The 24,523-nt window shown below is 39.5% G+C and overlaps 1 long non-coding RNA gene across 1 annotated transcript in view; it reads left to right on the forward strand.

Moving 5' to 3' along the window:
• LOC148113514 (uncharacterized) overlaps positions 1-18,496 on the forward strand; it is a 46,448-nt gene extending 27,952 nt beyond the window's left edge. The window contains exon 3 of the long non-coding RNA XR_015728307.1: positions 18,455-18,496. This is a non-coding gene — a long non-coding RNA (uncharacterized LOC148113514). The remainder of the gene's footprint in view (positions 1-18,454) is intronic.
• Positions 18,497-24,523: the final 6,027 nt, after the last annotated feature.

The raw sequence follows: 24,523 nt of genomic DNA on the forward strand, positions 1-24,523 counted from the left end.
GGCTAATAACACCACTTTTTTGGGGGGGGAGTTTCAAGATAATCATATTCCACTGCTGGAATGGCCTGGGAATAGCCTAGACCTTAACCCAATTGAAAATCTATGGAGCCGACTAAAGAAACTTGTTAGTCAGAAGCGATCCAGCAATAAAACCCAGTTAATAGAAGCAATCATTCAATCTTGATTTCACATTACAACAGCTGCAGAACTAAAGACTTGGTTCACTCCATGGGAAGACATTGTAAGGCCGTAATTCATGCTAAAGGTTACCCAAATAAGTATTAACTGATGTGATAATTTTTGTATATCTTGTTTTTTCTACGTGTTTCACTTTTCTTCTTTATACTGTAACTGCTATTCTAATAGAAAATCCTTCATAAAAGTTATTGCATTACATTCTTAATTAAATTATCTTTCCATTGATATATAGTTTTATGGTACTACTAAAAAAAAAGTGGTGTTATTAGCTAGTTTTAGAAAATACACTTTTCCTAAAAGGTTTCCACAATTTTGGCCACTACTGTATGGTCCAGGCAGTTATGTGTGCTACCAGATTGCTACTGTATATGTAATTGCATCTCTGCTCAGAGAGCTGCATTGGCTTTCAGGGAAAGGTGCTGTTTTTAACCTTTGAATTTCTTCATGGTATGGAATTGGGCTATCTGAGGAATGCCTCTACCCAATTTCATCTGCCTGTCCTATTAGATACAGCAGAGAGTACATGCTGTGCCTCCCATCTGCTAGGGATTTATATTTGGAGAGTCCCAGGAAAAGGCCTTCTCTGCCATGATATTCATCTTATGTAACATTCTTCCCCACTGCCAAAATGAAGTTAGTTCCATTCCTGTTAATGTTCCGGAGGTCCCACAAGATATGGTTATGTCATCAGTCTAGGATTCCCAGAGAACTGGTGTCATTTTAAAATAGTTCCAACATTGCACTGTAGTTAATATTCACTCACTCCTGTACCTTTGTTTTTAAAAATTTTAATAATACTTGTTTGATACTTTAATGATGTTTTATATATTTATTATTTTGCTTAATCATTGTACGCCCCCAGAATGACTTTTGTAAGATCGGTAACTATATACATCAAACAAACAAACAAACCATTTCAAAACATCCAGTAACATATTCTATGATCTGGAGTAGTTTACTTGTTTAATTATTTGCTATTTTCAAAATCTAGATTTCTGGTCATACCAGTTCCTTTTTGCTTGAAAATTTTTAACATTTGAGGCAATAGTGTTTGACCACTCTGGTAACATAAACTAAGCAATATCTTACAAATCAAACCCCTAAGGCCTGTGAACATACAGTTAATGTGGGGCAAGGCACATATGTCATTTTCTACCTCAGTTGAATAACAGCTGAGAATCTAGGCAGATGAGGTCTGAAATTGAGATTCCCTGAAGGCAGAAAGATAGACAATTTACAGATTGTTTCCTGCAACAGCTAAATCAGAGAAAAGGGACTGATGGACCCCAGATTCTATGTGGCAGACCAAATTACCCAAGGAAATTGAAACACACAGGAAAACTCTTTCAATAAGTTTGCTTTTCAGATTATAGTGCTTTCCCAAATCGGGCTTTGGAACCTCTCCAAAATGTATTAACTGTGTCAGGCAAATACATGCTTATATGTCAGTGACTATGATGTTTTAAGAAGTCTTGTCATAAAACTATGGGAAGTAGTACTAAGATTGCACGAGGCCATACCACCCTCGATTTCCAGTCATCCTGCAGTAATTTATTATTTCCAACAGATTGTGTAGAGGTTGGTATTGATTGGATCAAGCCAGGGAGAACAAAAACTGGGACCTCATTTTGCCTAGGTCAGCACATTTAACAGTTTACACACAGTATTTTATGTAATTTTTAATGATGCATCAGCAAGACCTAGCTTCTTTAGCAAAGTCTAAGAAACCTCAGCATTATTATGTTGCCTAAAGAGCACAGCATTCTGTCTAGGAATGAACAAGATTTATAGTTAAAATAATATTAAACCTGTCAGTGCATTGCAGAATCATATATTGCTGATCACATCTGGACAGAGATTTTGTGGCTTAAGGTTTTAGTGAAACCTCAAGATAATGTATAACATTGCACAATGAAAATAAATCACATAATATTGTACCAAAATCTATTCTACAATTTCCCAAAGGATTTCCTTCCCTAAAAAAACAACAGTAAAAAACCACCAACAAATAAAAACCTCTTCTTTTTTTCCCTATCTTATTCTCAGGGCATTTAGAATTTGTTCCTAATCTCTTTTGTAACATTTTAAGCTTGGTTTATTATTTTATTTATTTATTTATTTTGTCACGTTTCTATGCCGCCCAACTCCCAAGGGACTCAAAAGGATGGACAATAATGTTATTAATGTGACAATTGTGCAGTTGTTGTTACATGTCTTTCTCTTTTACCCCAAAGCCTTGTAAGAGTTCCCTTATGATGTTTTCTTTTGCAATTTAATTAAAATATGGGGAGGCTAACAGAATATAGACTGCTGGAGAGGTAATTGGATAGAGAAATAGAAAGACATTGACTCTTTAGGCAAGCCATAAATAAGACAGGATGAATAAAAATTGTGCCCTCACCCAACTTTATTTCTCATGGAAGAAAAAAAACCATGTTTCTTTGAAATAAATAAGAATACTCAAAATGCAGAAAAATATTACCAGTAACGAATACCAGCTGTAACGATAAAATGAATTACTTCAAAAAGTGAGAATTATCTACTCCATAGTTTTCTATAGAAATAAAATAATAGAAAAACTTGTAGGTTATTTTTTTCACATGGAAACAATTTGACTCACTGCTTCACCATAGAAAAGAGATACTTTCTATTTATTCAATAGTAGAAATGTTACCAAACGATATTTTCTCTAATTAAATATGAGAAAGGGCAGAAGAGAATGATAACTGAAAAACATATACAGCAGGAATTAGAATGTTTTATTAAAATACATTTATAAAAAAGTCAGTTTAATAAAATCTTTGTCAAATATAATCCCTTTTTAAAAGGAATTTAATAGAATTTTGTTTTTATTTCCCCCCTTTTTTCCTCTGTATATGTCTGTAAATATGTGTTAATGTTCCAAATAGTTCAGATTTCATCATGTACTATATTTTTCCCCACTTTCATCCACAATTAATTCACCAGTCTTTTACAAAGCTCTCTAGCAGATTTCTCCCTACTATTTCAAAGCAATAGGATGTGTTCAAAGACATTTTCCTAGGTCTTGGATACTCATAAACATGATTCCCTTGATCAACTGTCATAAATCACAGATTGTTATGTCTTAAGAGAATAACGTTGCTGGCAAATTTTACCTAAAACATATGAAGAACAATATAGATGGTTCTTCATGAGGCAAATAAGGGGCAAAGAATTAAGGACATTTTTGTTCTATAAAATCAGTCTTACTGACAGTGTTCTAAGAGGAACTGCCATTGAATGGGTATGCTTCTGACATAGGGATATTTAAAATTTCACAGTAAATAGAAATGACAAAATCATTTACTTATTTTGTATGGCCTCCCATCTATATCAAGTTTTGTGGTATACAAATTTGCGGTATACAATTTTAAAAAAGAAATAAAAAGAAATAAAAATACAGGCAGTCCTTGACTTACAATAGTTCATTTAGTGATGTTAAAAGTTACAATAGCACTGAAAAAACTGATTTACAACTGTTTTTCACACTTACAACTGTTGCAGCATTTCCCTGGTCATGTGATCAAAATTCAGATGCATGGCAATGGTTCATATTTATGACAGTTGCAGTGTCCCTTTTGCAACCATCTGACAAGCAAAATCCACGCGGAAGCCAGATTCACCTAACAACAATATTATTAACTTAACTGCAGTGATTCACTTAGCAACTGTGGCAAGAAAAGTCATTAAATGGGGCAAGCTCCCTTAACAAATGTTTCACTTAGCAACATAAATTTTGGGCTCAATTGTGGTTGTAACTCAAGGAGTATTTGTAATACAAATATTAAAATATATAGCAGCAAAAAAAAATCTCCCATTGTAATTACTAAATTAACCAAGAAATGAAAGCCAGAGCCAAGTCTTTAAGCAGCAGGTGGGGCTATCCTGCTCTCCTTAGGAACAATGTTCCATAAAGTGACTACTATGGCAGAACATGTTTTCCATGTTCCATGTCATTCCTTAACTTATGTGATGTGAAGATGTCCATCTTCCCTAATCGGATCCAATGGATAGAAGCAATTGGAGTGAAAAGAGCCTCCAAATAACTTGGTCGAATTCCATGATGGCATGGAAAGTGACAACCAATACCTTGAACTGCACCGAAAAATGCACTGGCAATGAATGCAATTCATGGAGTAGAGGCATGACATGCATCAAATAACCAGCACCATTTACTACCTATGCTGCCACATTCAGCACTTGGCCACTCACTTTTGTTTGGGTTGAGTTCAGTTCGCTGAGTTTTTAATATGCAAGAAACATTAGCTTTGGAATACTTGGGAAGCAATGGAATCTAATTCACATGGTCCATTCAGTGGCAAATTTCTTCTTGAATTATTTGGTCTCCAAATTGCTTTTCTGTGTTGTTCAATTTCTTCAGTAGTTCAAAACACGCACACATGTGTGTGTGTGTGGGAGGGAACTTTCCTCTACAACCTAGGCAAGGGTGGATTCTACTTACCTTTACTACCAGTTCGCAGCGGGGCTGTGTGCTCTTCTGTGCATGCGCTGAAGCATTTTAGTGACATCGGGGTAAGTGGATGGAGCCTCCCGCCAATTTTACTACTGGTTCTATAGAACCGGTGCGAACCAGGAGCAACCCACTACTGAACCTAGGGCAGGGGTCAGCAACCTGTGGCTCTGGAGCTAGTGGGGCCAGCCAGTGTCGAGTGATCCCACCACTGGCTGGCCCCACCCCTTGGCCTGAGAAGGTAAGGGCGACGGCAGAGGATGGAGAAGTGGCCAGGGCAGAGAGAGAGAGAGATACAGAGAGAGCAGGAGAGAGAGAGACATAAAGAGATATAGAGAGAGAGGGAGAGAGAGTGGAGAGGGAGAGAAATGTCAAAAGGGTTTTATGGTTCCCGGTGTTTTTTAACAACTGGTTCTCTGCCCTAATGACCGGCTGGGTAGGCGTGGCTGGGGGGGGTGTCATATGACTGGTGGAAGTAAGTGACATTGAGATGGCCACGCCCACCCAGGTTTTGTGGCTCCAGGTGTTTTCTTTTCTGTGGGAAATAGGTCCAAATAGCTTTTTGAGTACTTAAGGTTGCAGACCCCTGACCTAGGGAATCATTTTTGGATTTATCAAGTGCAACAGTTTGTCCTTTCTGAGAATCAGATTTACAGGAGCTCTGAAATTATTGCAATGAAAATTTTAGAAAATGACACACTGTTCATATTTAGCCTCCTATAGAACTTCACACTATATAAAAAAAAAACTATGACGCCCTTTAGAAACAATTTATAGTAAACTAATCTTTCAGTTAAATGTTGTTAAAATGTTGCTGGCAGCTCAGAATGTGGTATTATTTCTAGGCATGATAAAGATGTGTGGAAATTTCAGCTCAATGCATATTGATGTTCAGAGTAATATATCATACAGTTGACAGAATTATTTGATAAGTTTTATTGATCTACATGGGAAGATTTTACCAGTCTATGAACAAGTATATCTTTGCAGGATTCATAAGGCACACATTAAAACCAATCTATTTGATATACTATTCCTTATCTTCAATTTATTTTATGCTAGGATTGGCTCTATGCAGGATTTTTTCTCTGTAAATAAAGGTATAAGAATAGAATGTTTCGTTTCTGAATAAACACTCTGATTAATCTAAATTGGCATGAACCATATATTCATGATTGATTGTTTTTTTCCCCCAGTTTCTAAAGTTAATCACACATCTGTTTGTTGGTAATAACTATATGAATCCATGTCTATGGAGATTCTCAGTCATCCAGGTCATGACTGTCCCAAAGGTGCTTTTTCAGGAAGCAGCTGGACTTTCTTGTTATTCTTTGAAGATGTTTTGCTTCTCATCCAGGAAACTTCTTCAGCTGCGACTGGATGGTGGGGAATGGAAGGGTTTATATTCCTTGCAGACAGCTAGTCATTTGCATCCTTTTAGAGAGTCATTGAGGCCACTTGGGGGTTTATCTGTGTCCTCAGGGTCACCTAAGTAGTGCAAATGTGTGTGGAACTTTCTGGGCTGCAGGATGTTTGTTTGCCCTGTGTCCCCTTCGCTGTTGAAGACAGGTGCAGGCTGTTGGGAATGAGTCTGTGTTGTCTGCATCTCAAACTGAAGTGCAAATGGTTCCTGCAGTCTGCATTTTTTTTTAGAAAGAAAAAAATCCACTCATACTCCCATACCATCTAAAGGGTGTTTATCCCAAAGTGCATAGATAAATGTCTATGGAGATTTGCACTGCTCGGGTGAACTTGAGGACACAGATAAACCACCAAGTGGCCTCAATAACTCTGTAAAAGTATGCAAATGACCAGCTGTCTGCAAGGAATATAAATCCTTCTATTCCCTACCATCCAGTTAGAGCTGAAGAAGCTTTTTTGATGAGAAGCAAAACGACTTCAAAGAATAACAAGAAAGTCCAGTTGCCTCCTGAAAAAGCACCTTTGGGTCATATATAGATCCATGTGAGTTGCCTATGATGACAGTTACACTTAATAAAGTTATTTTCAGGAAATATCTCAAAACCATTTGAGGCAATGCCCAACTCTTTTTTAAAAAACTGCTGATAAACCATCATGTGATAGAAGAGAAAATTATTAAGCATAGGAGGAACATTTTACATTTTTATTGATTTAATTTAACTATTAAATTAGCAATTAATTTACATATAGTCCCATTTCATATTTTGTGGCCTTGAAAGATTGCAAACTGCTGACAAACGAAAGAAGAAAATCTTAAAGTATTCAATCAATTTACTAAGGAAAAGGATATAGTTAATAGCTTTGGTGTGAAGATTATTATTAAATGTGCATTTGCAACAATTTAATACATTAAGGATATTTTCCAGAAATAAAACATTTGATTTTTTTTGTTAGTCGCCAAATTGTTCCATCTGTTTCTCTTTTACCATTTTTTAATACAAGGTTATTCAAAGTAAATGAGACAAACCAATCCTAATTCATTCTCCTTAGTATTTCATCATATATACAAATTGTATTATCTATTCATTCAATTTATGTCCCATATTTCTTCCAAAAGAAATAGGTATAACATTCACTTTTCTATTTTTTCCCTTGGCTGAGATAGTAATTGGCCCATCATTATCCAGTAATTTTCTAATGCTAAGTTTGGACATCAGAAGGAATCTAAAGAAACTCATTGAGCATCAACATTAACTGAAACAGCAATACATATATTGTTGGGAGTTGCCGGGCCTGTGGACTGGCTCCCTTGGGCGGCATCTCTCCCCCCCCCCCCCGTTTCTTTTCAGCCTGGTTTGGACTTCTTAGATGCTGCCCATGGATTGTACTACTGCAGATTTATTCCCGGTTTATGGAACATCCCCCGCCCGTGGATTATCATCGACCTGTCTCTATAAATTATTATTCTATTCTGCTATTCTATTCTTATTGAGCCCATGCACCGAGGTGGTCTGGATAGTCATGTGGGTGCTGAGGGAGATGGCTTTTGGGCACTGGTTACTGCTGTAAGACTGGAGGCGGACCAACAAATCCTCCAAAGTTATGACTATCTGACCATCGCCGTGAAAGGGTGATTGGGACATTGATCTTGCAGAGGTGCTCAAAGGCCTGGGACTCCTCCCACTGTGGTGAGAGAACAGTGGAGGCCAGCTGTTCTTCCACATGGTTTCCACCATCTTTTTACCATTTTCTATTATAGAACTTTATTGGACCCCACCCGGATACCAGTTCCATTTGGTCTTCTTAGTGGATGTATTTGGCAGCTGAGCTAATTGCACTGCGAGATGCCCCCACTCGCACATGTGGCCCTCCACATTATTGAGGACCTACCTCAGTGACGGGTTTTGGGACCCGGAGAGGTGGCATGTGAAAAAGAGGGGGTTGAGGTTTTTTTAAAAAAGGGTAGCAGGGATGCTTTTAAGGGGACCCAGGAGGGGGGGAGGGGGCTGTAGAGATGGACCATGGGGGTCCATATAGGCACTGTGTGGGGTGGTGGGTTGGATGGGTGCAATGGAGGAGGGGAGAAGGGTAATTTGACCGGGGCACCGGGGTGTGTGTGAAAGGAAGGGCAGTTCCATCAAAGTGATAAGTGGGAGGGGCAGGTATGGTGGGCGCAGGGGGCCATATCAGGTTCTGGGGGTGCGCACACACTGTCTTCGAGCGATTGCGCACTCCGGCCCCCATAGCGTGGCTCGTGTCCTGGATTGCACAGAGTCTCAGGCCCTGGGTCCTCGACTGATGCTATGTAATGCCAGGTCGGTAATTAACAAAGACCCCCTCATTTGTGATCTTATTGTGGAGGGGGGTGTAGACCTGGCTGGGATTACGGAGACCTGGTTGGGCCAGGAGGGGGGTTCCTCTTGTTGAAATGTGCCCTCCAGGCTTCCGTGCATTTTTCAGCCAAGGGCCCAGGGGAGGGGTGGGGGAGTAGCGGCAATTATTAGAGAAAGTCTTTGTTTGAGGGAGGCCACTGTTCCTCAGATAGCTGGATGTGAGTCCCTTTTTGTGAAGTGGGGTCGTGGGATGCAGATGGGTTTGCTGACTACGTACCTGGCTCCCTGCCACGTGGTGACCCTGCCTGAGCTACTCGACGTGATTGCCGGGGTGGTGGTTGATACCCCCAGACTTATTGTTATGGGGGACTTCAACTTGCCATCCGTCGGTGAGACGTCAGAGGTCGGGAGTTCATGGTCAGAGGTCGGGAGTTCATGATGGCCATGGATCTGACCCAGTTAGTACAAGGCCCCACTCACACAGGGGGACACACTCTGGGCTTGATTTTCATCTCTGGTCAGTGGCTGAATGATCTTGGTAGAGGGGACCTAGACATTAAACCCTTGTCATGGACAGATCATTCGCTCCTTCACTTAGACTTTCAAGCCGCTTCCCCCCGCCGCAGGGAGATGGAACCAACTAGATGGTTCTGTCCCAGGTGCCTGATGGATCCCGAAAGGTTCCAGATGGAGCTTGGGCCGTTTCCTGAGACTCTGGCACATGACTCAACTGAAGACCTGGTGGCTGCTTGGGATAGTGCGGCCACAGGCTCTTTGGACCACGTCGTGCCTTTGCGGCCTCTGACCCGATGCCGACCTCAATTGGCTCCTTAGTTCTCCGAGGAGCTGAGAGAGATGAAGCATCGGAAAAGACGCCTAGAGAGTGTTTGGAGGACTAGTCAATCCGAATCTGACCGGACACAGGTGAGGTCTTATATCAAGACCTACCTAGTGGCGATAAAAGCTGCAAAATCTAACTATTTTTCTGCTCTTATCGCATCTGCAGAGAACCACCCAGCTGCTCTGTTTAGGGTGACCCACTCCCTCCTTTGGGTGGGAGTGCAGGAAGATCCCTTGCAGGGTCGAGCTGAGGATTTTGTGCAATTCCTGCATGATAAAGTCGCTCAGATTCAGGAAGGCTTGGACTCAAACTGGGTGAATCCAGGGAGGGAGACGGGGGTGAGTCTTGAGAATATTATCTGGGAAGAGTTTGACCCCATGTCTCCCGAGGATGTGGACAGGATTCTGGGTAGGCTTAGTGCTGACACATGTTTATTGGACCCGTATCCCTCCTGATTGGTACTGGCCTCCTGGGAGGTTACATGAGGCTGGCTCCATGCTTCTTTGAGTGAGGGTGCCTTTCCCGCCACCTTGAAAGAGGCGGTGGTGAGGCCCCTCCTCAAGAAGCCATCCCTGGACCCGGCTGTATTAGCAAATTACCGTCTGGTCTCCAACCTTCGTTTTGTGGTGAAGGTTGTTGAGAGTGTGGTGGCACGACAGCTACCCCGATACCTGGAGGAAGCTGTCTATCTGGACCCGTACCAGTCGGGCTTCAGGCAGTGGTACAGCACAGAAATGGCATTGGTTGCGTTGGTTGATGATCTCTGGAGGGCTCAGGACAGGGGTTGCTCCTCTGTTCTGGCCCTATTAGATCTCTCAGAGGCTTTTGATACCATCGACCATGGTATCATGCTGCAGCGGTTGAGGAGGTTAGGAATTGGAGGCACTGTGTTACAGTGGTTCTCCTCCTACCTCTCCGACCGCTCGCAGTTTGTGTTGGCAGGAGGGCAGAGGTCGACCTCAAGGCGCCTCGCTTGGGGGATGCCGCAGGGGTCGGTCCTCTCGCCCCTTGTGTTCAACATTTATTTGAAGCCTCTGGGTGAGATCATCCATGGTTTTGGGGTGAGAGTCCCCCAGTATGCTGATGACACCCAGTTGTACATCTCCACCCCAAACCACCCCAATGATGCCCTTGATGTGATGTCCCGCTGCCTGGAGGCCGTGCGGATCTGGATGGGGAGAAATAGGCTCAAGCTCAACCCTTCCAGTGGCTGTGGCTCCTGGCATCTTGGTATAGTCAGCTGGTGCCATTGCTGACTATTGGGGGTGAACCTTTGCCCCCCACAGAGAGGGCTCACAATCTGGGTGTTCTCTTGGACTCATGGCTGTCTTTAGGAGCATATGATGGCCGTAGCCAGGGGGGCTTTTTATCAGGTTCGCCTGATCCGCCAGTTACGTCCCTTTCTGGACTGGGATGCCTTGCACATGGTCACTCATGAACTCATGCCCTCGTCACCTCCCGTCTTGACTACTGTAATGCTCTCTACATGGGGCTCCCCTTGAAGAGCACTCAGAGGCTCCAACTGGCCCAGAATGCGGCCGCACGGGTGGTTATGGGCTCACCTCGTTATGCCCATGTAACACCTCTCCTGCGCGAGCTGCACTGGCTTCCAGTGGTCTTCCGAGTGCAATTCAAGGTGTTGGTCACCACCTTTAAAGCGCTCCATGGCATAGGACCAGGATATCAGACCGCCTTCTGCCACCAACAGCCTCCCACCAACCAATTTGCTCCCACAAAGCGGGACTCCTCAGGGTACCGTCGGCCAAGTTATGTTGGCTGGCGATACCCAGGAGGAGAGCCTTCTCTGTCAGAGCTCCTGCCCTTTGGAATGAATTGCCCCCAGATATTCATAACATCTCTGACCTCCGGGTCTTTTGCTGTGCCCTCAAGACCCTACTGTTCCAACAGGCGGGGCTGTCTAACTGAATGATTTTAAATTGGGTTTTAATATTGGGTTTTAAAATTCGGCCAAAACTATTTAATGATTTTAATTAATTTTAACTATGATATTGTATATTTATGTTTTAATCTTGGCTGTACACCGCCCGAGTCTACCTTCGAAGGGCGGTATATAAAAATAATAATAATAATAATAATAATAATAATAATAATAATAATAATAATAATAATAATAATAAATGTTCTATAAAATTGTCACATGCACATGTCTCCATTACATTATTCCACATCTGCTTAAGCAAGGTTATACAATGTAAACAAAAGTAAAAACTACTGAATAAAATAAATGTGGGAGGTTGAGTGGGAAAAATCTAGTTGCGTGAGAAAAATCTAAAACCATTATCTATACATCCCCATATCTATTTATCCTACAAAGAATCCTTGTTTTCATCATATCCATATTCAGATTAATACTTAAGATATCCCTTTTCTAAGGATGTCTTCCTTCCTGATCTTCCCCTCAACCCATTCATCCATTCACCATAGCTGACCAACTCAACATGGAGACAAGGGGCCTTGGAAGTCTTCTAGTACAACCCCCTGCTTAGGCAGGAAACTCTACACCACTTCAGACAAATGGTTATCCAACATCTTCTTAAAAATTTCCAGTGTTGGAGCATTCACAACTTCTGCAGGCAAGTTGTTCCACTTAATAATTGTTCTAACTGTCAGGAAATTTCTCCTTACTTCTAAATTGCTTCTCTCCTTAATTAGTTTCCATCTATTATTTCTTGTGCTGCCCTCAGGTGCTTTGGACAATAATTTGACTCCCTCTTTGTGGCAACCCCTGAGATATTGGAACACTGCTATCATGTCACCTCTACTCCTTCTTTTCATTAAACTAGACATACCTAATTCCAGCAACCATTCCTTATATGCAGTATTCCAAGTGTGACCTTACTCTTCAAAATTATCATAAATCATCTTCATATATGATTTAGATGAGGAGATAAAATGCAAACTCATCAAACTTTCAGACAACACCAAGCTGGCAGGAATAGCCAACATTCCAGAAGATAGGCTCAAGATCCAGAAGGATCTTGGCAGACTTGAACACTATCTAACAAAATGATATTCAATTGTGAGAAAAGTCAGGTTTTACATTTAGTCAAGAAAACAAAATGCACAGGTATAGAACAGGTGATACAGTACTTGGCTCAATAGCAGTAACTGGGAGTCTTAGTGGATAGCCACTTAATTATGAGTCACCAGTGCCCTGCAGCCACCAAAAAAGCCAATACAGTCCTAGGCTGCAATAACAGAAGGATAGAATCAAGATCATGTGACGTGTTAGTACTTTTTTATAATGTTTTGGTAATATCACATTTGAAATACTGCATTTAGTTTTGGTCACTAAGATATAAAAAAGATGTTGAGATTCTAAAAGGAGTACAGAGAAGATCAACAAAGATGATTGGGTGACTGGAGGCAAAAATATATGAAGAACAATTGCAGGAAATGGGCATTCTAATCTAACAAAAAGAAGGACTGGGATGACATAATAGTAATGTTCCAATATTTGAGTAGTTGCCACAAAGCAGATGGGGTCAACCTATTCTGTGAAGCATCTAAAAGCAGGATGGATGGAAACTCAAGGAGAGAATCAACTTAGAACTAAGGATAAATTTCATGATAGTAAGAACAATTAAGCAGTGGAATGGCTTGCCTCCAGAAGTTGTGTGTTCCTCGTCACTGGAGATTTTTAAGAAAAATTGGACAGCAGTTTGTCCAGAATGGTATAGGGTCTCCTGTTTGAGTAGGGGGTTGGTCTACAAGATCTCCAAGGCTCCTCCCAACTCTTTTACTCTGTTATTCTGTATTCTGTTGTTTCTCCACCTATTTTAGTATCTTCAGTGAACATCCTACATATCAAAAATTGTCATTTATGTATAATATACAACATTCACTTCAATTTTCCATACAAGAAAAGCTATCTTGACCTTTAATACATTAGTTTCATATCCAAATTCCTTACTATATCACACAATATGTCTATCATTAGCAATAATCATTGGGGTGGCAACATTGGCATATAAAAGTATTCACACATTTATGTCCCCAATTATAGTAACTCATGTCTTCTTCCTTTGCCACAAGTATTCTTTATACAGTACATTTATCTATAACAACATTACCTTATCAATGAGCTGTTACAAATCTTACTCTTAGTCCCTGCACAGTGTTAAACCAGTCACTAAGCATTCAATTTATTCTTATATATGCTTTATTTCCATCATATACTGTACTTTTCTCATTACATTCAGCAGTGAACCTTCCAGATCATAATCATGAAAAATGTTATGTAATTCAAACCTAATTATAATTTGTGCCTATTATCGATTCCTTGATGTATCACTATGTTTCCACACAAATCTTTAAAATTCTCCTTCCTGCATTCTTTTCCTTCAGTTTCATTCCAAACCATTTCATTACTTTAATCCTTTTACCATTCATATTTACAGAAGCTCTTTTATTTAGGCCCTTCACTCCAGGTACAACATCGTTATTCATTATAGTTAGTAACAGTCTGCCAGGAATTTAGTCTGGATTTGACATTTTATCCACCTAGATAATCCTTCCCAAGGATCTGGGATTGGGAGATGTTGTGGATTGATGGTATTAAAGATATTAACACAGAATGTAAGATGTTCCAAATAAAGCTGCCTTTTGCAATTGACTGATGCTGATTTTGTCAGTGTTGATGATGTTCAAGTGATACAAGGAAAGAGGGAAAGAGAGCAAGGAAGGAAAAAGAAGGGAAGAGGGGAAGGAAAAAGAAAGAAAGAATGAAGAGGGAAGAAAAAAGGAGGGAGGGAGGAAGGGAGGAAGGAAGGAAGGAAGGAAGTAAATTTTGGGATTACATCTTAAATGCTTTGGTATTTTCTTTGTTTTCTTTTGCCATAGTTCTACTTCCATTTGCAGGTACTATTATTATTGTTATTTTCAGCAAAAATAACTTTATATTTTCTTTTCTTTTTTTGAATTTTTAAATTTTTTTTAAACAAAACGTAAAACAAATCCATCATCCATTACAATTGCAAACAGTGTGTCGGTCAGTTACAAATCTTTTGTGTTTCATCCCCATATTCAAAATTGACTAATTATCTAATTTCTAATATTGTCAAACAAATAAACATCCTCATTTATCCTTTATTTAACTATGGCTTTATTGCCTCATAAAAATTATTTTCAAATATTATATTTATGACATTCATTTCATGTTCCATATTTCATTTTCATGTTTTATTATCTAGCCATTGATAAAATAAATCTCATATCTTGTAATATTGTTTATCTTCTTGTTCTCTAATTTCAAATGTCAATTTACTCATTTCAGCACATTCCATGATTTTCTTAATAATTTCATTTTGCGTTGGTATTTTCTCATTTTTCCAGTTTTTAGCAAACACAATTCTAGCAGCTGTTAAAACATTCACAATCAGATATCTCAATTCTCTATTGTATATTTCTGGCACAATCCCTAATAAAAAAAATCTCTGGCTTAAAGTCTATGTCTTAAAATCTAAGTTTTTTTGTCATTTTTTCCAACCATGTGTGGATTTTAGTCCAGTATCTTTTAGCTTCTACACATGTCCACCATATATGGTAATATGAGCCCGGTATCTGATGACATTTCCAACACTTCTCGGATTTGTTCTTGAACATTCTAGCTATTCTTGTCGGGGGTAGATGCCACCTGTAAAACATCTTATACAAATTCTCCTTGTATGCTGTTGACATTGTCATTTTATAATTTTGCATCCACAATTTTTGCCATTTCTCTAAATCAATTCCATAACCAAAATTTTTCCCCCATGCAATCATTGTTTCTTTAACTTGTTCTTCCAATTTTACCTCAAATAAATAACCATACAATTTTTTAATTACATAGTCATCAGAACCTGTTAAAATTTTATCTAAGTTAGTCAAATTATTGTAAAAACTCTCTGTCTTCGAATCTTTGTCATATTGGAATGTATTTGCATATACAAAAATCAGTCCATCTTTATATCCTATTTTTCTAATTCTTGCTTCGATTAAGTTCACCCTTTTCATTCAATAATTCACTATATCTAACAATTTGTTCCTTTCTAAATGTTATTGAATATGAGAATGCTTCAATAGTAGATAACCAGACTGGAATTTTTAAATAATGTTGTCTTTTAATCTTCTCCCAAGTTAATAGCAAAGACTCTCATATAACATGTCTTCTAAATTACCCCTGTGTTTTTGTGCCCTTGTACCATAAGAAAGTGTGACAGCCCAACAACAAGTCATGTCCTTCTAAAGTCAACAATCTAGTATTTCTTAACATTATCCATTCTTCAATCCACATCAAATTAGTTGCTTGATAATATAGTTCCCAATCCGGCAAACCAAAACCTCCTCTAACTTTATATTTTCTTTGTGTCTTTTAATCTTAAACATTCCTTGTTCTCCTTCATTACTTTATTCACTAATCTTTTTTTCTTTCTAATATTATATTTGCATTCTCTTACATGTGTCTTTTCCCTCATCCACAACTTCTTGCATTCATCATTCCACTAAGCATTATTTTTTTCTTTCTAGCATATCTCTTTTTTAAAACTATTTTTATTTTATTCAAAAAAGTTAAAATACAAAACACCAAAATATTTTATTATATTTTCTCTAAATACATTATATCTCTAAACAATGTTATAGGATATCTAACACATTTTCTTCACTCTGTTCAAGGCAGCTTTCACATTATCTTTTCTAATTTTGAATATTCACTCTCCCTCCCTCCTTCCCTCCCTCCCTCCCTCCCTCCTTTCTTTCTTTCTTTCTTTCTTTCTTTCTTTCTTTCTTTCTTTCTTTCTTTCTTTCTTTCTTTCTTTCTTTCTTTCTTTCTTTCTTTCTTTCTTCCTTCCTTCCTTCCCTCCCTCCCTCCCTCCCTCCCTCCCTATTCCTTTTCTTCAATGTCCATTTTTCACAAGATGGTTTCTTGATGGTATCCAATAATCAGAACTTGTCATTACATACATACTCTTCATTCCCCCCCCCCCATTTTTCACTTTAAACATCCATGATTGTTTAGATTCATCCATTTGCCATGACCACTAATAAATAACTTTATTTCAAAATAAACAGTTCTCTTTCTAAGCATCTACATACCAATCACCCATATTATTTGTTCTTAGGTCTCTAAATGGTACAGTCTCCCCCTATTTATTTATTTATTGCCCTCATATTTCATTTCCACTTATCTATTCAGTTTCCAGAATAACTTGTCCCCTGGATTTAATTTCTTTTTCAATAACTTATGAATTCTCACTACTTAACTGTAATTATGCACAATTACAACAGTCTAAACTACACTATTTTATACTGGTTGATGTATATGTTAGCTTTTTCATAATCACTTTCATTCACATCTATACATTCATTAACAAAGTTAGACCACTTTTACTCAGATTTTTCCGTTTGTGCCATTATTTAAATATTTATTGACTGATATGTTAATTTTTGTTCAAAAATGTATTAATGCATATACGCAGCTTTACATGTATAGAGATTCATATCTGAGCTTCAGCTGAAAAAAAGGCTAACTAGGCAGATTCAATGGGAACTGAATATATCATCCTATGAAACAGTGAAACTATGAAATGAAATAATATTCAGATTAAGTAATATTATTGGAGGAATTGTATCTACTAATTTTGTGGAACAGTTATCAGCTGTAAGTGTAGTATGTACATAGCAACAACTGGTATGTGTTGTTTTGTCTTTGCTTTGCCCTAAATCAACTAATGACAGACAAATCCATTTCTTTTAGCTTTTCTCCTAAGCTCAAAAGTAGAATATAAGGAGTAGAATATAACACTCCACAGTGTTGACGAAACTGAAAAAAAATCAGGGAACATTTCTAGGCCAAAGGAACATAAATAGCTTCTAGCCTCTAGGCAGAGCACTTTATAATTATAAAGCAATTAACTTTAAAAAACAATTGCATGGTAGACAGGGAGCAGGAGAAATGAAGCGATAACACGATTTTCTTTCTTTCTTTCTTTCTTTTCAGATGAAACTGATTCTTGTTCTTCCTCATTTCCTAGAACTGATCTAATCCTTTTCCTTCTGCACAATGAATTAAATTTTCTCTTGCTCTGACTTTATTGTAATTTGAAGTAGGTTTAGCAAAGAACACTAACTGAGTGGCCAGTATAAAACACTTAATGAAGTATAAGAAAGTCTGCTAAGTTTAGGCTGTGCTTTGTGCTGGAATTTTCTAGAAACATGGAGTGATTATAAAGAAAATTTTAAAATGCAGAGCATGAGGACCTGCGTCTGCTGCTGGAACAAATTATAACAATTCTCAGTTTAGGTTATTGCGACTGAATATAAATGTACCATTAGCTCTGTCATTCTGAAGTCAGCAGCATAAAATAAGAATGATTTAAAAACCATGGTTGAAACAATGAGATTTGTGAATCATGTTTAAGAAATTTTATCCAAAGCAATGAGCCACTCTATCCATTTTTAGAGTGCCTTACAAAGCAAAGGGTAGAAGCTATTTTTTCTAGATAGCAGTGACATATTGTAGTTGTTACAAATAAGCAGCATGCTTAGAGTGCAGGGAGCACTGCCTATTTTACTATTCCTACAAGTCACATGAAAGACAGGCTTAGGCAGAAACACTCTTCTATTATCCATCTGTTGTGCCTGAAACTTACAAAGTGCAAATGTATTCCTTGCTTCCATGCATATTTGTACAACACCTACCATTATGGCTTTGCAGCATGTTGGAATTCAGCTAGACAAAGATATGAATGCATATTTGTCTTTCACAGCCAACAGTGGAGCCAAAGCAAATATACAGAATATTGCCAAAAGAATATTCAGAAGAAAAAAGCAATAAACAAACCATCCTCAGGGGAAAAAAAAAACCCAAGCTTCCCACATACTGCAAATAGAGATTAAAATAAAATTGTTTCTTCTTCTTTGCTCATTTTAACTGGACACCAGTCTCTTTGAGATCCTGATCCTTTGTTCAGCACAATTTAGAATATCAGAGCCAAGCAAGTCCTCTAACAACATCCCCCTAAGTAAAGCAAAATAGCTCTTCCAAATTTCTTGGATAAGGTGTCTGCAATGTTTTATAGAAAATGAAATACAGTACCTATACCTTATTGTGTTAATATAACTCAATATTCATGGAAAATAATAAAGCTTTTTTTTCTGCAAATGCAGCAGAATTGGTTATTTCTGACAAAAGGCAAAGTCATGTGGACAACTTTTTCCATCAGAATTTTAAGGTTGGTTTCTGCAAGCTTTCCATCTTAGTTACATTAAAATGTCACATTATTAAAATAACATACTGACACTTTCTATATTTCCATAGGCCCATGTATTTACACAATATTCCACAACTGTGTGTGTGTCTGTGTGTTTATGTGTGTGTATATACATGTACGCATACATACTTATTAATTTGGCTACATAAAAAGGTACATATTGGGACAATAAAATGTACTAATTTAGAATATTTGAGTGGTTTTATCACCACTCACTTTATGACTGGCAGAAAATTTGTAGTTTATAAAGATTTTAATCTCAGCTGCTTTTAAAATCAGTCTCATATGGCTGCTGTAAAAACGTACTTTCTTGCTGAAGAATTTTCATTACTAATTGATAATTTGGATTGAAATAAATTGATTCTCTAGCTGAATATCATATATTTATGCAAATAATTTTATAGAAAAAAACTCTTCTCCTCTTCCCTATAATTTACTGTGACCTAAATGGGAAAAAACATAATTACATAATCACTGGAATTTTTTAAATGAAAAACTACATGCTAAGTGCATTATGTCAGCATGTTCATTTAGATATATATTTTTATGCCTCTCTAGGACTTTAGCAAAAACAAACACATTATAATGAGTAACTTCATCATGCTTGAACTTTAAGATCAGCTATATAGAATTATTATTTACATTTGTACACATTGAATAAAGTTACCCAATGCCTACACATTACTTTATACCTACACATACAATATCTACTTGATGCTTCATAGTGATGAGTTATAGGGTGAAAACTTAAAAGGTGTGCACTACTGGGAATCTAGAGTACACTATTTTCAAAAGATGAGATATATCGTATGATGTATGCTATATCATACATATGATCAGGTGGTATTCAGCAGGTTCTGACCAGTTCTTGAGAACCAGTAGTGGAAATTTTGAGTAGTTTGGAGAACCGGTAAATACCACCAACTTCCCTTCCTGGATGTCTTAGTCTACAAGAAATCCAATGGCTCCCTAGGACACACCATCTACCAGAAGAAAACACACACAAACCGCTATCTGCACGCACTCTCACACCACCACCCAGCACAGATCAACTCCGTAGCCAAGACACTCATCTCTAGAACAAAACGCTTAGCTGACGAACAACACCTAAAAACCGAACTACACACTCTCACTAACGTATTAACATCCAATGGATTCCAAAGAAATAAGATTACCAACCTAATCCAAAAAGAAACCCCCACTAAAATCCAAGACAGAGAACAAGAAAATGGCAAAGCCCTCCTCCCATACATAAAAGGCACCACAGATAGAATCAGCAAGATCCTACACAAACACAACATCAAGACAGCATTCTGCACAAACTGAAAAATATCCACCATCCTAAGAAACCCCAAAGACAAAATTGAGTTAGAAAATCAAGGAATATATGAAATCCCATGCACTGCCTGCCCCACCACATACATCAGACAAACCAACAGACGAATAAGTGCACGCATTGAAGAACACAAGAACTCAGTCAAAAAAGAGGAACCAACTTCTTCCCTGGTCCAACACCTCAAAGCCACAGGACATGATATTGACTTTAAAAAGACCAGAACTATCGCCAAAACCGAACACTTTAACAACAGAATAATCAGAGAAGCCATCGAGATAGAAAAACGTCCACACAGCATGAATAAACAGATGATACCTCCCGCCTACCAGCCATTTGGAAACCCGCCCTTATTGACAAACGAGTCCCTAACACAAAGAATGACACCAGACGTGGGTGAGAGAGCCACACAGGATGTAACCACCACACATCCATGCAGAAAGCAGACTCAAACCCACACTGAGGATGAGGCACGACCGCGGACCAGAAGCCAGACCACAGCTGCATCATTAGCCCCTTTAAACCCCTCCAATCCATACATGAAGCAGACTGACACCCACCATGAAGAGATAGCACGGCCACAAACACGAATCCAAACAACAGCAACACAGCTCACCAGCTCAAATCCCCCTCAGACTAACCCGAGCACAACCAAGCCCCCACCTAAACAGAACACACACCCATCCAATCAGAGCACAGCCAACCCCCCATCCAATCAGAGCACAGCCAAACCCCCAACCAATCAGAACACATCTCCACCCAATCAGAACACAGCCAAGCTCCCACCCAATCAGTTCACACCCCCACTGGCAGTTAAAAGGAAGAAACAGCTGCGATCACACACATTGCTCCTGGAAGCACGAAGCCGAGAACACCAGCCTGAAGATGACGAATGAGACTTCGTCGAAACGTCGCCAATTCTTTGCTTTTGTATTTCATTTCTTATTTTTTTAAAGAATGTTCCAGCAGAAAGGATAGCAAGAAAAATATAGAAAATCCCTTAATTCTACCATGGATGGTTCTACTATAACTGTCCTTTTTCTATTCAGCTTACCTTTCCTAAATGTATTTAGAAAACTAGTTAAAAAGGCAATCACATGTTTTCTCTTTCTCTGCCTACATAGCTATTTCAGGGAACGATGGAATCGGTTTCATGGATGGAAGGCATTTCCTTCAAATTGCAATCTGGGCACCCAGAGTTAAGAGACTTCCTGCGTAAATCAGCACAATTTTTTTGGATGGAAGCCTCATGTTAATTTCATCCAACTCTCTACTCAGAAGACAGATAGCAAGCTAATTACAGGTCCTAATCTTTAGTAGACAGGAAAAAATACTGTTTGGAAAAATAATGGCTTTTTACTGGACTGATGCCTAAATGTCATTGTCAATATTTGTTTAAAATTACGCAGCTAAATTATCTTGCTAAATGAATTGGTGTAATTTACCTGCCTTATAAAACATGCTTCATAAATCACATGCTTCTAATGTAGACATGCTCAGTGCAAAAAACTATATTAACTTTCATTAAATAGTTTCCGGTTTGTAATTCCTCAAAAGCATACATTACACGAAGTGTTGTTCATCAGTGAAGAATATGTAATTTGCCTGCAGCTTGGCTTCTAATTTTTATATTTGTGATAAATATAAATTGCCATTAATAAATTTAAATTAACCTGGTGCTAGTGAAGGATGAATTGATCAATAGGATTTTTGGTTACCTCCCTCACACATTTGCCTACCCTCCAAGTTCATTTTATTCAATTTCCATACAAATTTATGTTTCCAAAAGCCTGCATCCAACTCGGGTTAAATAATATATAAGTAGAAATATTTCAGTATAATTTCTGTCAAAGATACAGTTCAAGCAGAGCAATCCTAAATTCTCATTTTAGTGATTTGTTTAAATTTCAAGGGTGCACAACACCTTTGTGATCATAAAACAGTTTAAAAATATAAACAAAAGAACAACAGCTGTCTTGAAAAAATGGTCCACCAACTCTAACAATGGGTCTGCAATTCACTCTAGTCCAAGGCCTGGGGGAAGAGTAAAATTTTACAAGCTCTTTTTAACAAGGTGGGAATGGGGTCCAAAAATATATCTGAGAGAATGTTGTCCCAGAGAGCAGACATTAGAACAGAGAAGGTCTAATCAGATAACACTGCTCAATGGAAATGTCTGGAGCATGGCAACACTGCTTGATTGCACAGAATGACTGAAACTCACAACAGCCAACTCACCACGGGATAATTCGCCACAGCCAACACGCCATGGGACAATTTGCCACAGGACAGAAGTAACATAATATCGAAGAAATGGTGGAATCATTAAAGAAAGTGTCAGCCTCCGCCTTTTCTGCTTTGGCTGCCATAGTAACGGGAGGGGGAGACCTGGGTAGCATGGGGGGGAAGCGTGCTGGAGGAAAACGAAACCGATAGTTAACCAACCGGACTGTATCTTTGAAGCTGGCGGGAGGATTACTTATCAGATGCGGCACGAGTGAGATGCGTCATGAATGTCTTAGAGGGAGTAGCAGCTGAATGGATGGTAGTCCTCCACAATAATAACTCTTCCTTGCTAAGGAATTACAACCTGTTCATGGGGGCTCTTAGGAGGCAGTTTGAAGACCACCTAGCTGAGCGGAAAGCAAGACTCAGAATGAAGATATCCAGCAAGGCCGGAGATCGGTGGCAGAATACACCCAAGAATTTCGCGAACTGGCACCCTACATGACAGGGTGGTCAGAAGCGGCCCTACTGGAGAGTTTCAAGGACGGACTGAATGAAGACATATACAAAGACTGTAGAGCACAGGGGGATCCCCGAAGACTTGCAGGGTTGGTACATAGTAGCTGAGGATGTGGAAATCGAGCTGGCCCGAAGCTGACTCTGAGGGGGCCATGCAGGGGACCCGTCATCCCCCTTCTACCACAAAGGAGCACCAAAGGCGGGCGCGGGGAGAGCGAAATTCAAACCAAAATTGAAGCCCTTCACATGTTTCAAATGTGGAAAGGAAGGCCATTGAGCTGCCAAATGTTTCTCCAAGCCAGTGCCAAAATCTACCGGCTCGGGACCAAAGAAGGCTGACAAAGCACCCGCAAAAGCTTGTGAAACCGCCCTGAAAGGAGAAGTCATTGAGTTTGCTCTCTGAAACCAGGGTGAGTTGGGAACTCCGACCACCACGGACGACAGTGGGACGGACTCTGACTCTGACTCCGACTCCGATGATCTGGTGAGTCACACTGGGGGCCCCATGCTCATCCCCATAGAAATAAGGGTGCCGTCCACAGGGGCACATGTGCAGATGTTAGCCCTATTAGACTCTGGGTGCACCAGGTGCATAATCAGCCTGAAAGTGGTGGAGAAAATGGGCCTGAGACTAAAAACATTAAAAAGGCCCATTGCGTTCTGTCAGTTGGACGGATCGATTGCAGGAGGGGGCTCAGCCAGCTTTGTGACCGAACCTATTGAAATGCAACTGGGGGATCATGTAGAGACCCTCAGGTTTATTGTGGCCCCTGGCATGGAACGACCCCTCATACTTGGACTGCCCTGGCTCCATAGATGGAACCCACGGGTTAACTAGAAAACGGGGTTTTTGCGCATTCTCACCAGAAAACCGAGACTAGAGAGGGAAGAAAACCCCCTGAAGGACGGAGTAGAACATGAAAGGGCGGAAGTGGCAGTAGGCCACATCGAAGGGGAGGAAAAGATTCCAAAGGAGTATTGGGATCTCCGAGAAGTTTTTAGTGAAAAGGCCTCGGATGTGCTACCCCCCCACAGAGCTACAGACTGTACCATTGAAATATTCCTCGGGGTGAAGCTCCCTAAGCCAAAGATCTACCCCATGACCCCTCGAGAACTAGGGGAATTGCAAAACTTCATTGATAAAAACCTAGAACGGGGTTTTATCCAACCAGCCAGACCAAGGGTGGCAGCGCCTGTAATGTTCCGAGAAAAAAAAGATGGGTCACTTCGTTTGGTAGTTGATTATAGGAATATCAACACTATTTGCGTGGAAAACGTTTACCCCCTGCCGCTCATGAAGGACATGCTAGCACATTTAGGAAAGGGGAAAATTTTCACCAAACTGGACTTATGAGAGGCATACTACAGAGTGAGAATTAAGGAGGGGGATGAATGGAAAACCACGTTTAACTACCTACTGGGATGTTTCTAGTTTCAAGTGCTCCCTTTTGGACTACAAGGAGCTCCTGCTGTGTTCATGCAATTGATTAACAAAGTACTGCATGAGCACCTTTGTGGAGGTGGCATATAATAACTCCATATATAACAGCACTGGCTTCACTCCATTTAAGGTGGCCTCTGGCCAAGAGTTTGTGCCAATCACAAAGCTACCACAGGATAACCCACAGAACCCGTCTTTAATTGAGTGGATCGAACAACTACGGGGTACTTGGGCAGTAACTTGAAAAGCTTTAGATGACGCACACCAAGCACATAAAGCCCAAGCTGACAAAAAGAGGTGCCCGGCACACATTTACATAGTGGGTGATATGGTTTATCTTTCCACCAAATATTTACAAACCTCTCAGAAATAAAAAAAGCTCAGTCCAAAGTATGTGGGGCCTTTCCCAATCACTAGACTCATCAACCCAGTCACAGTTGAATTGG

Source organism: Pantherophis guttatus, chromosome 5, assembly GCF_059756535.1.
Source record: "Pantherophis guttatus breed Tessera chromosome 5, ASM5975653v1, whole genome shotgun sequence".
Lineage (NCBI taxonomy): Eukaryota > Metazoa > Chordata > Lepidosauria > Squamata > Colubridae > Pantherophis > Pantherophis guttatus.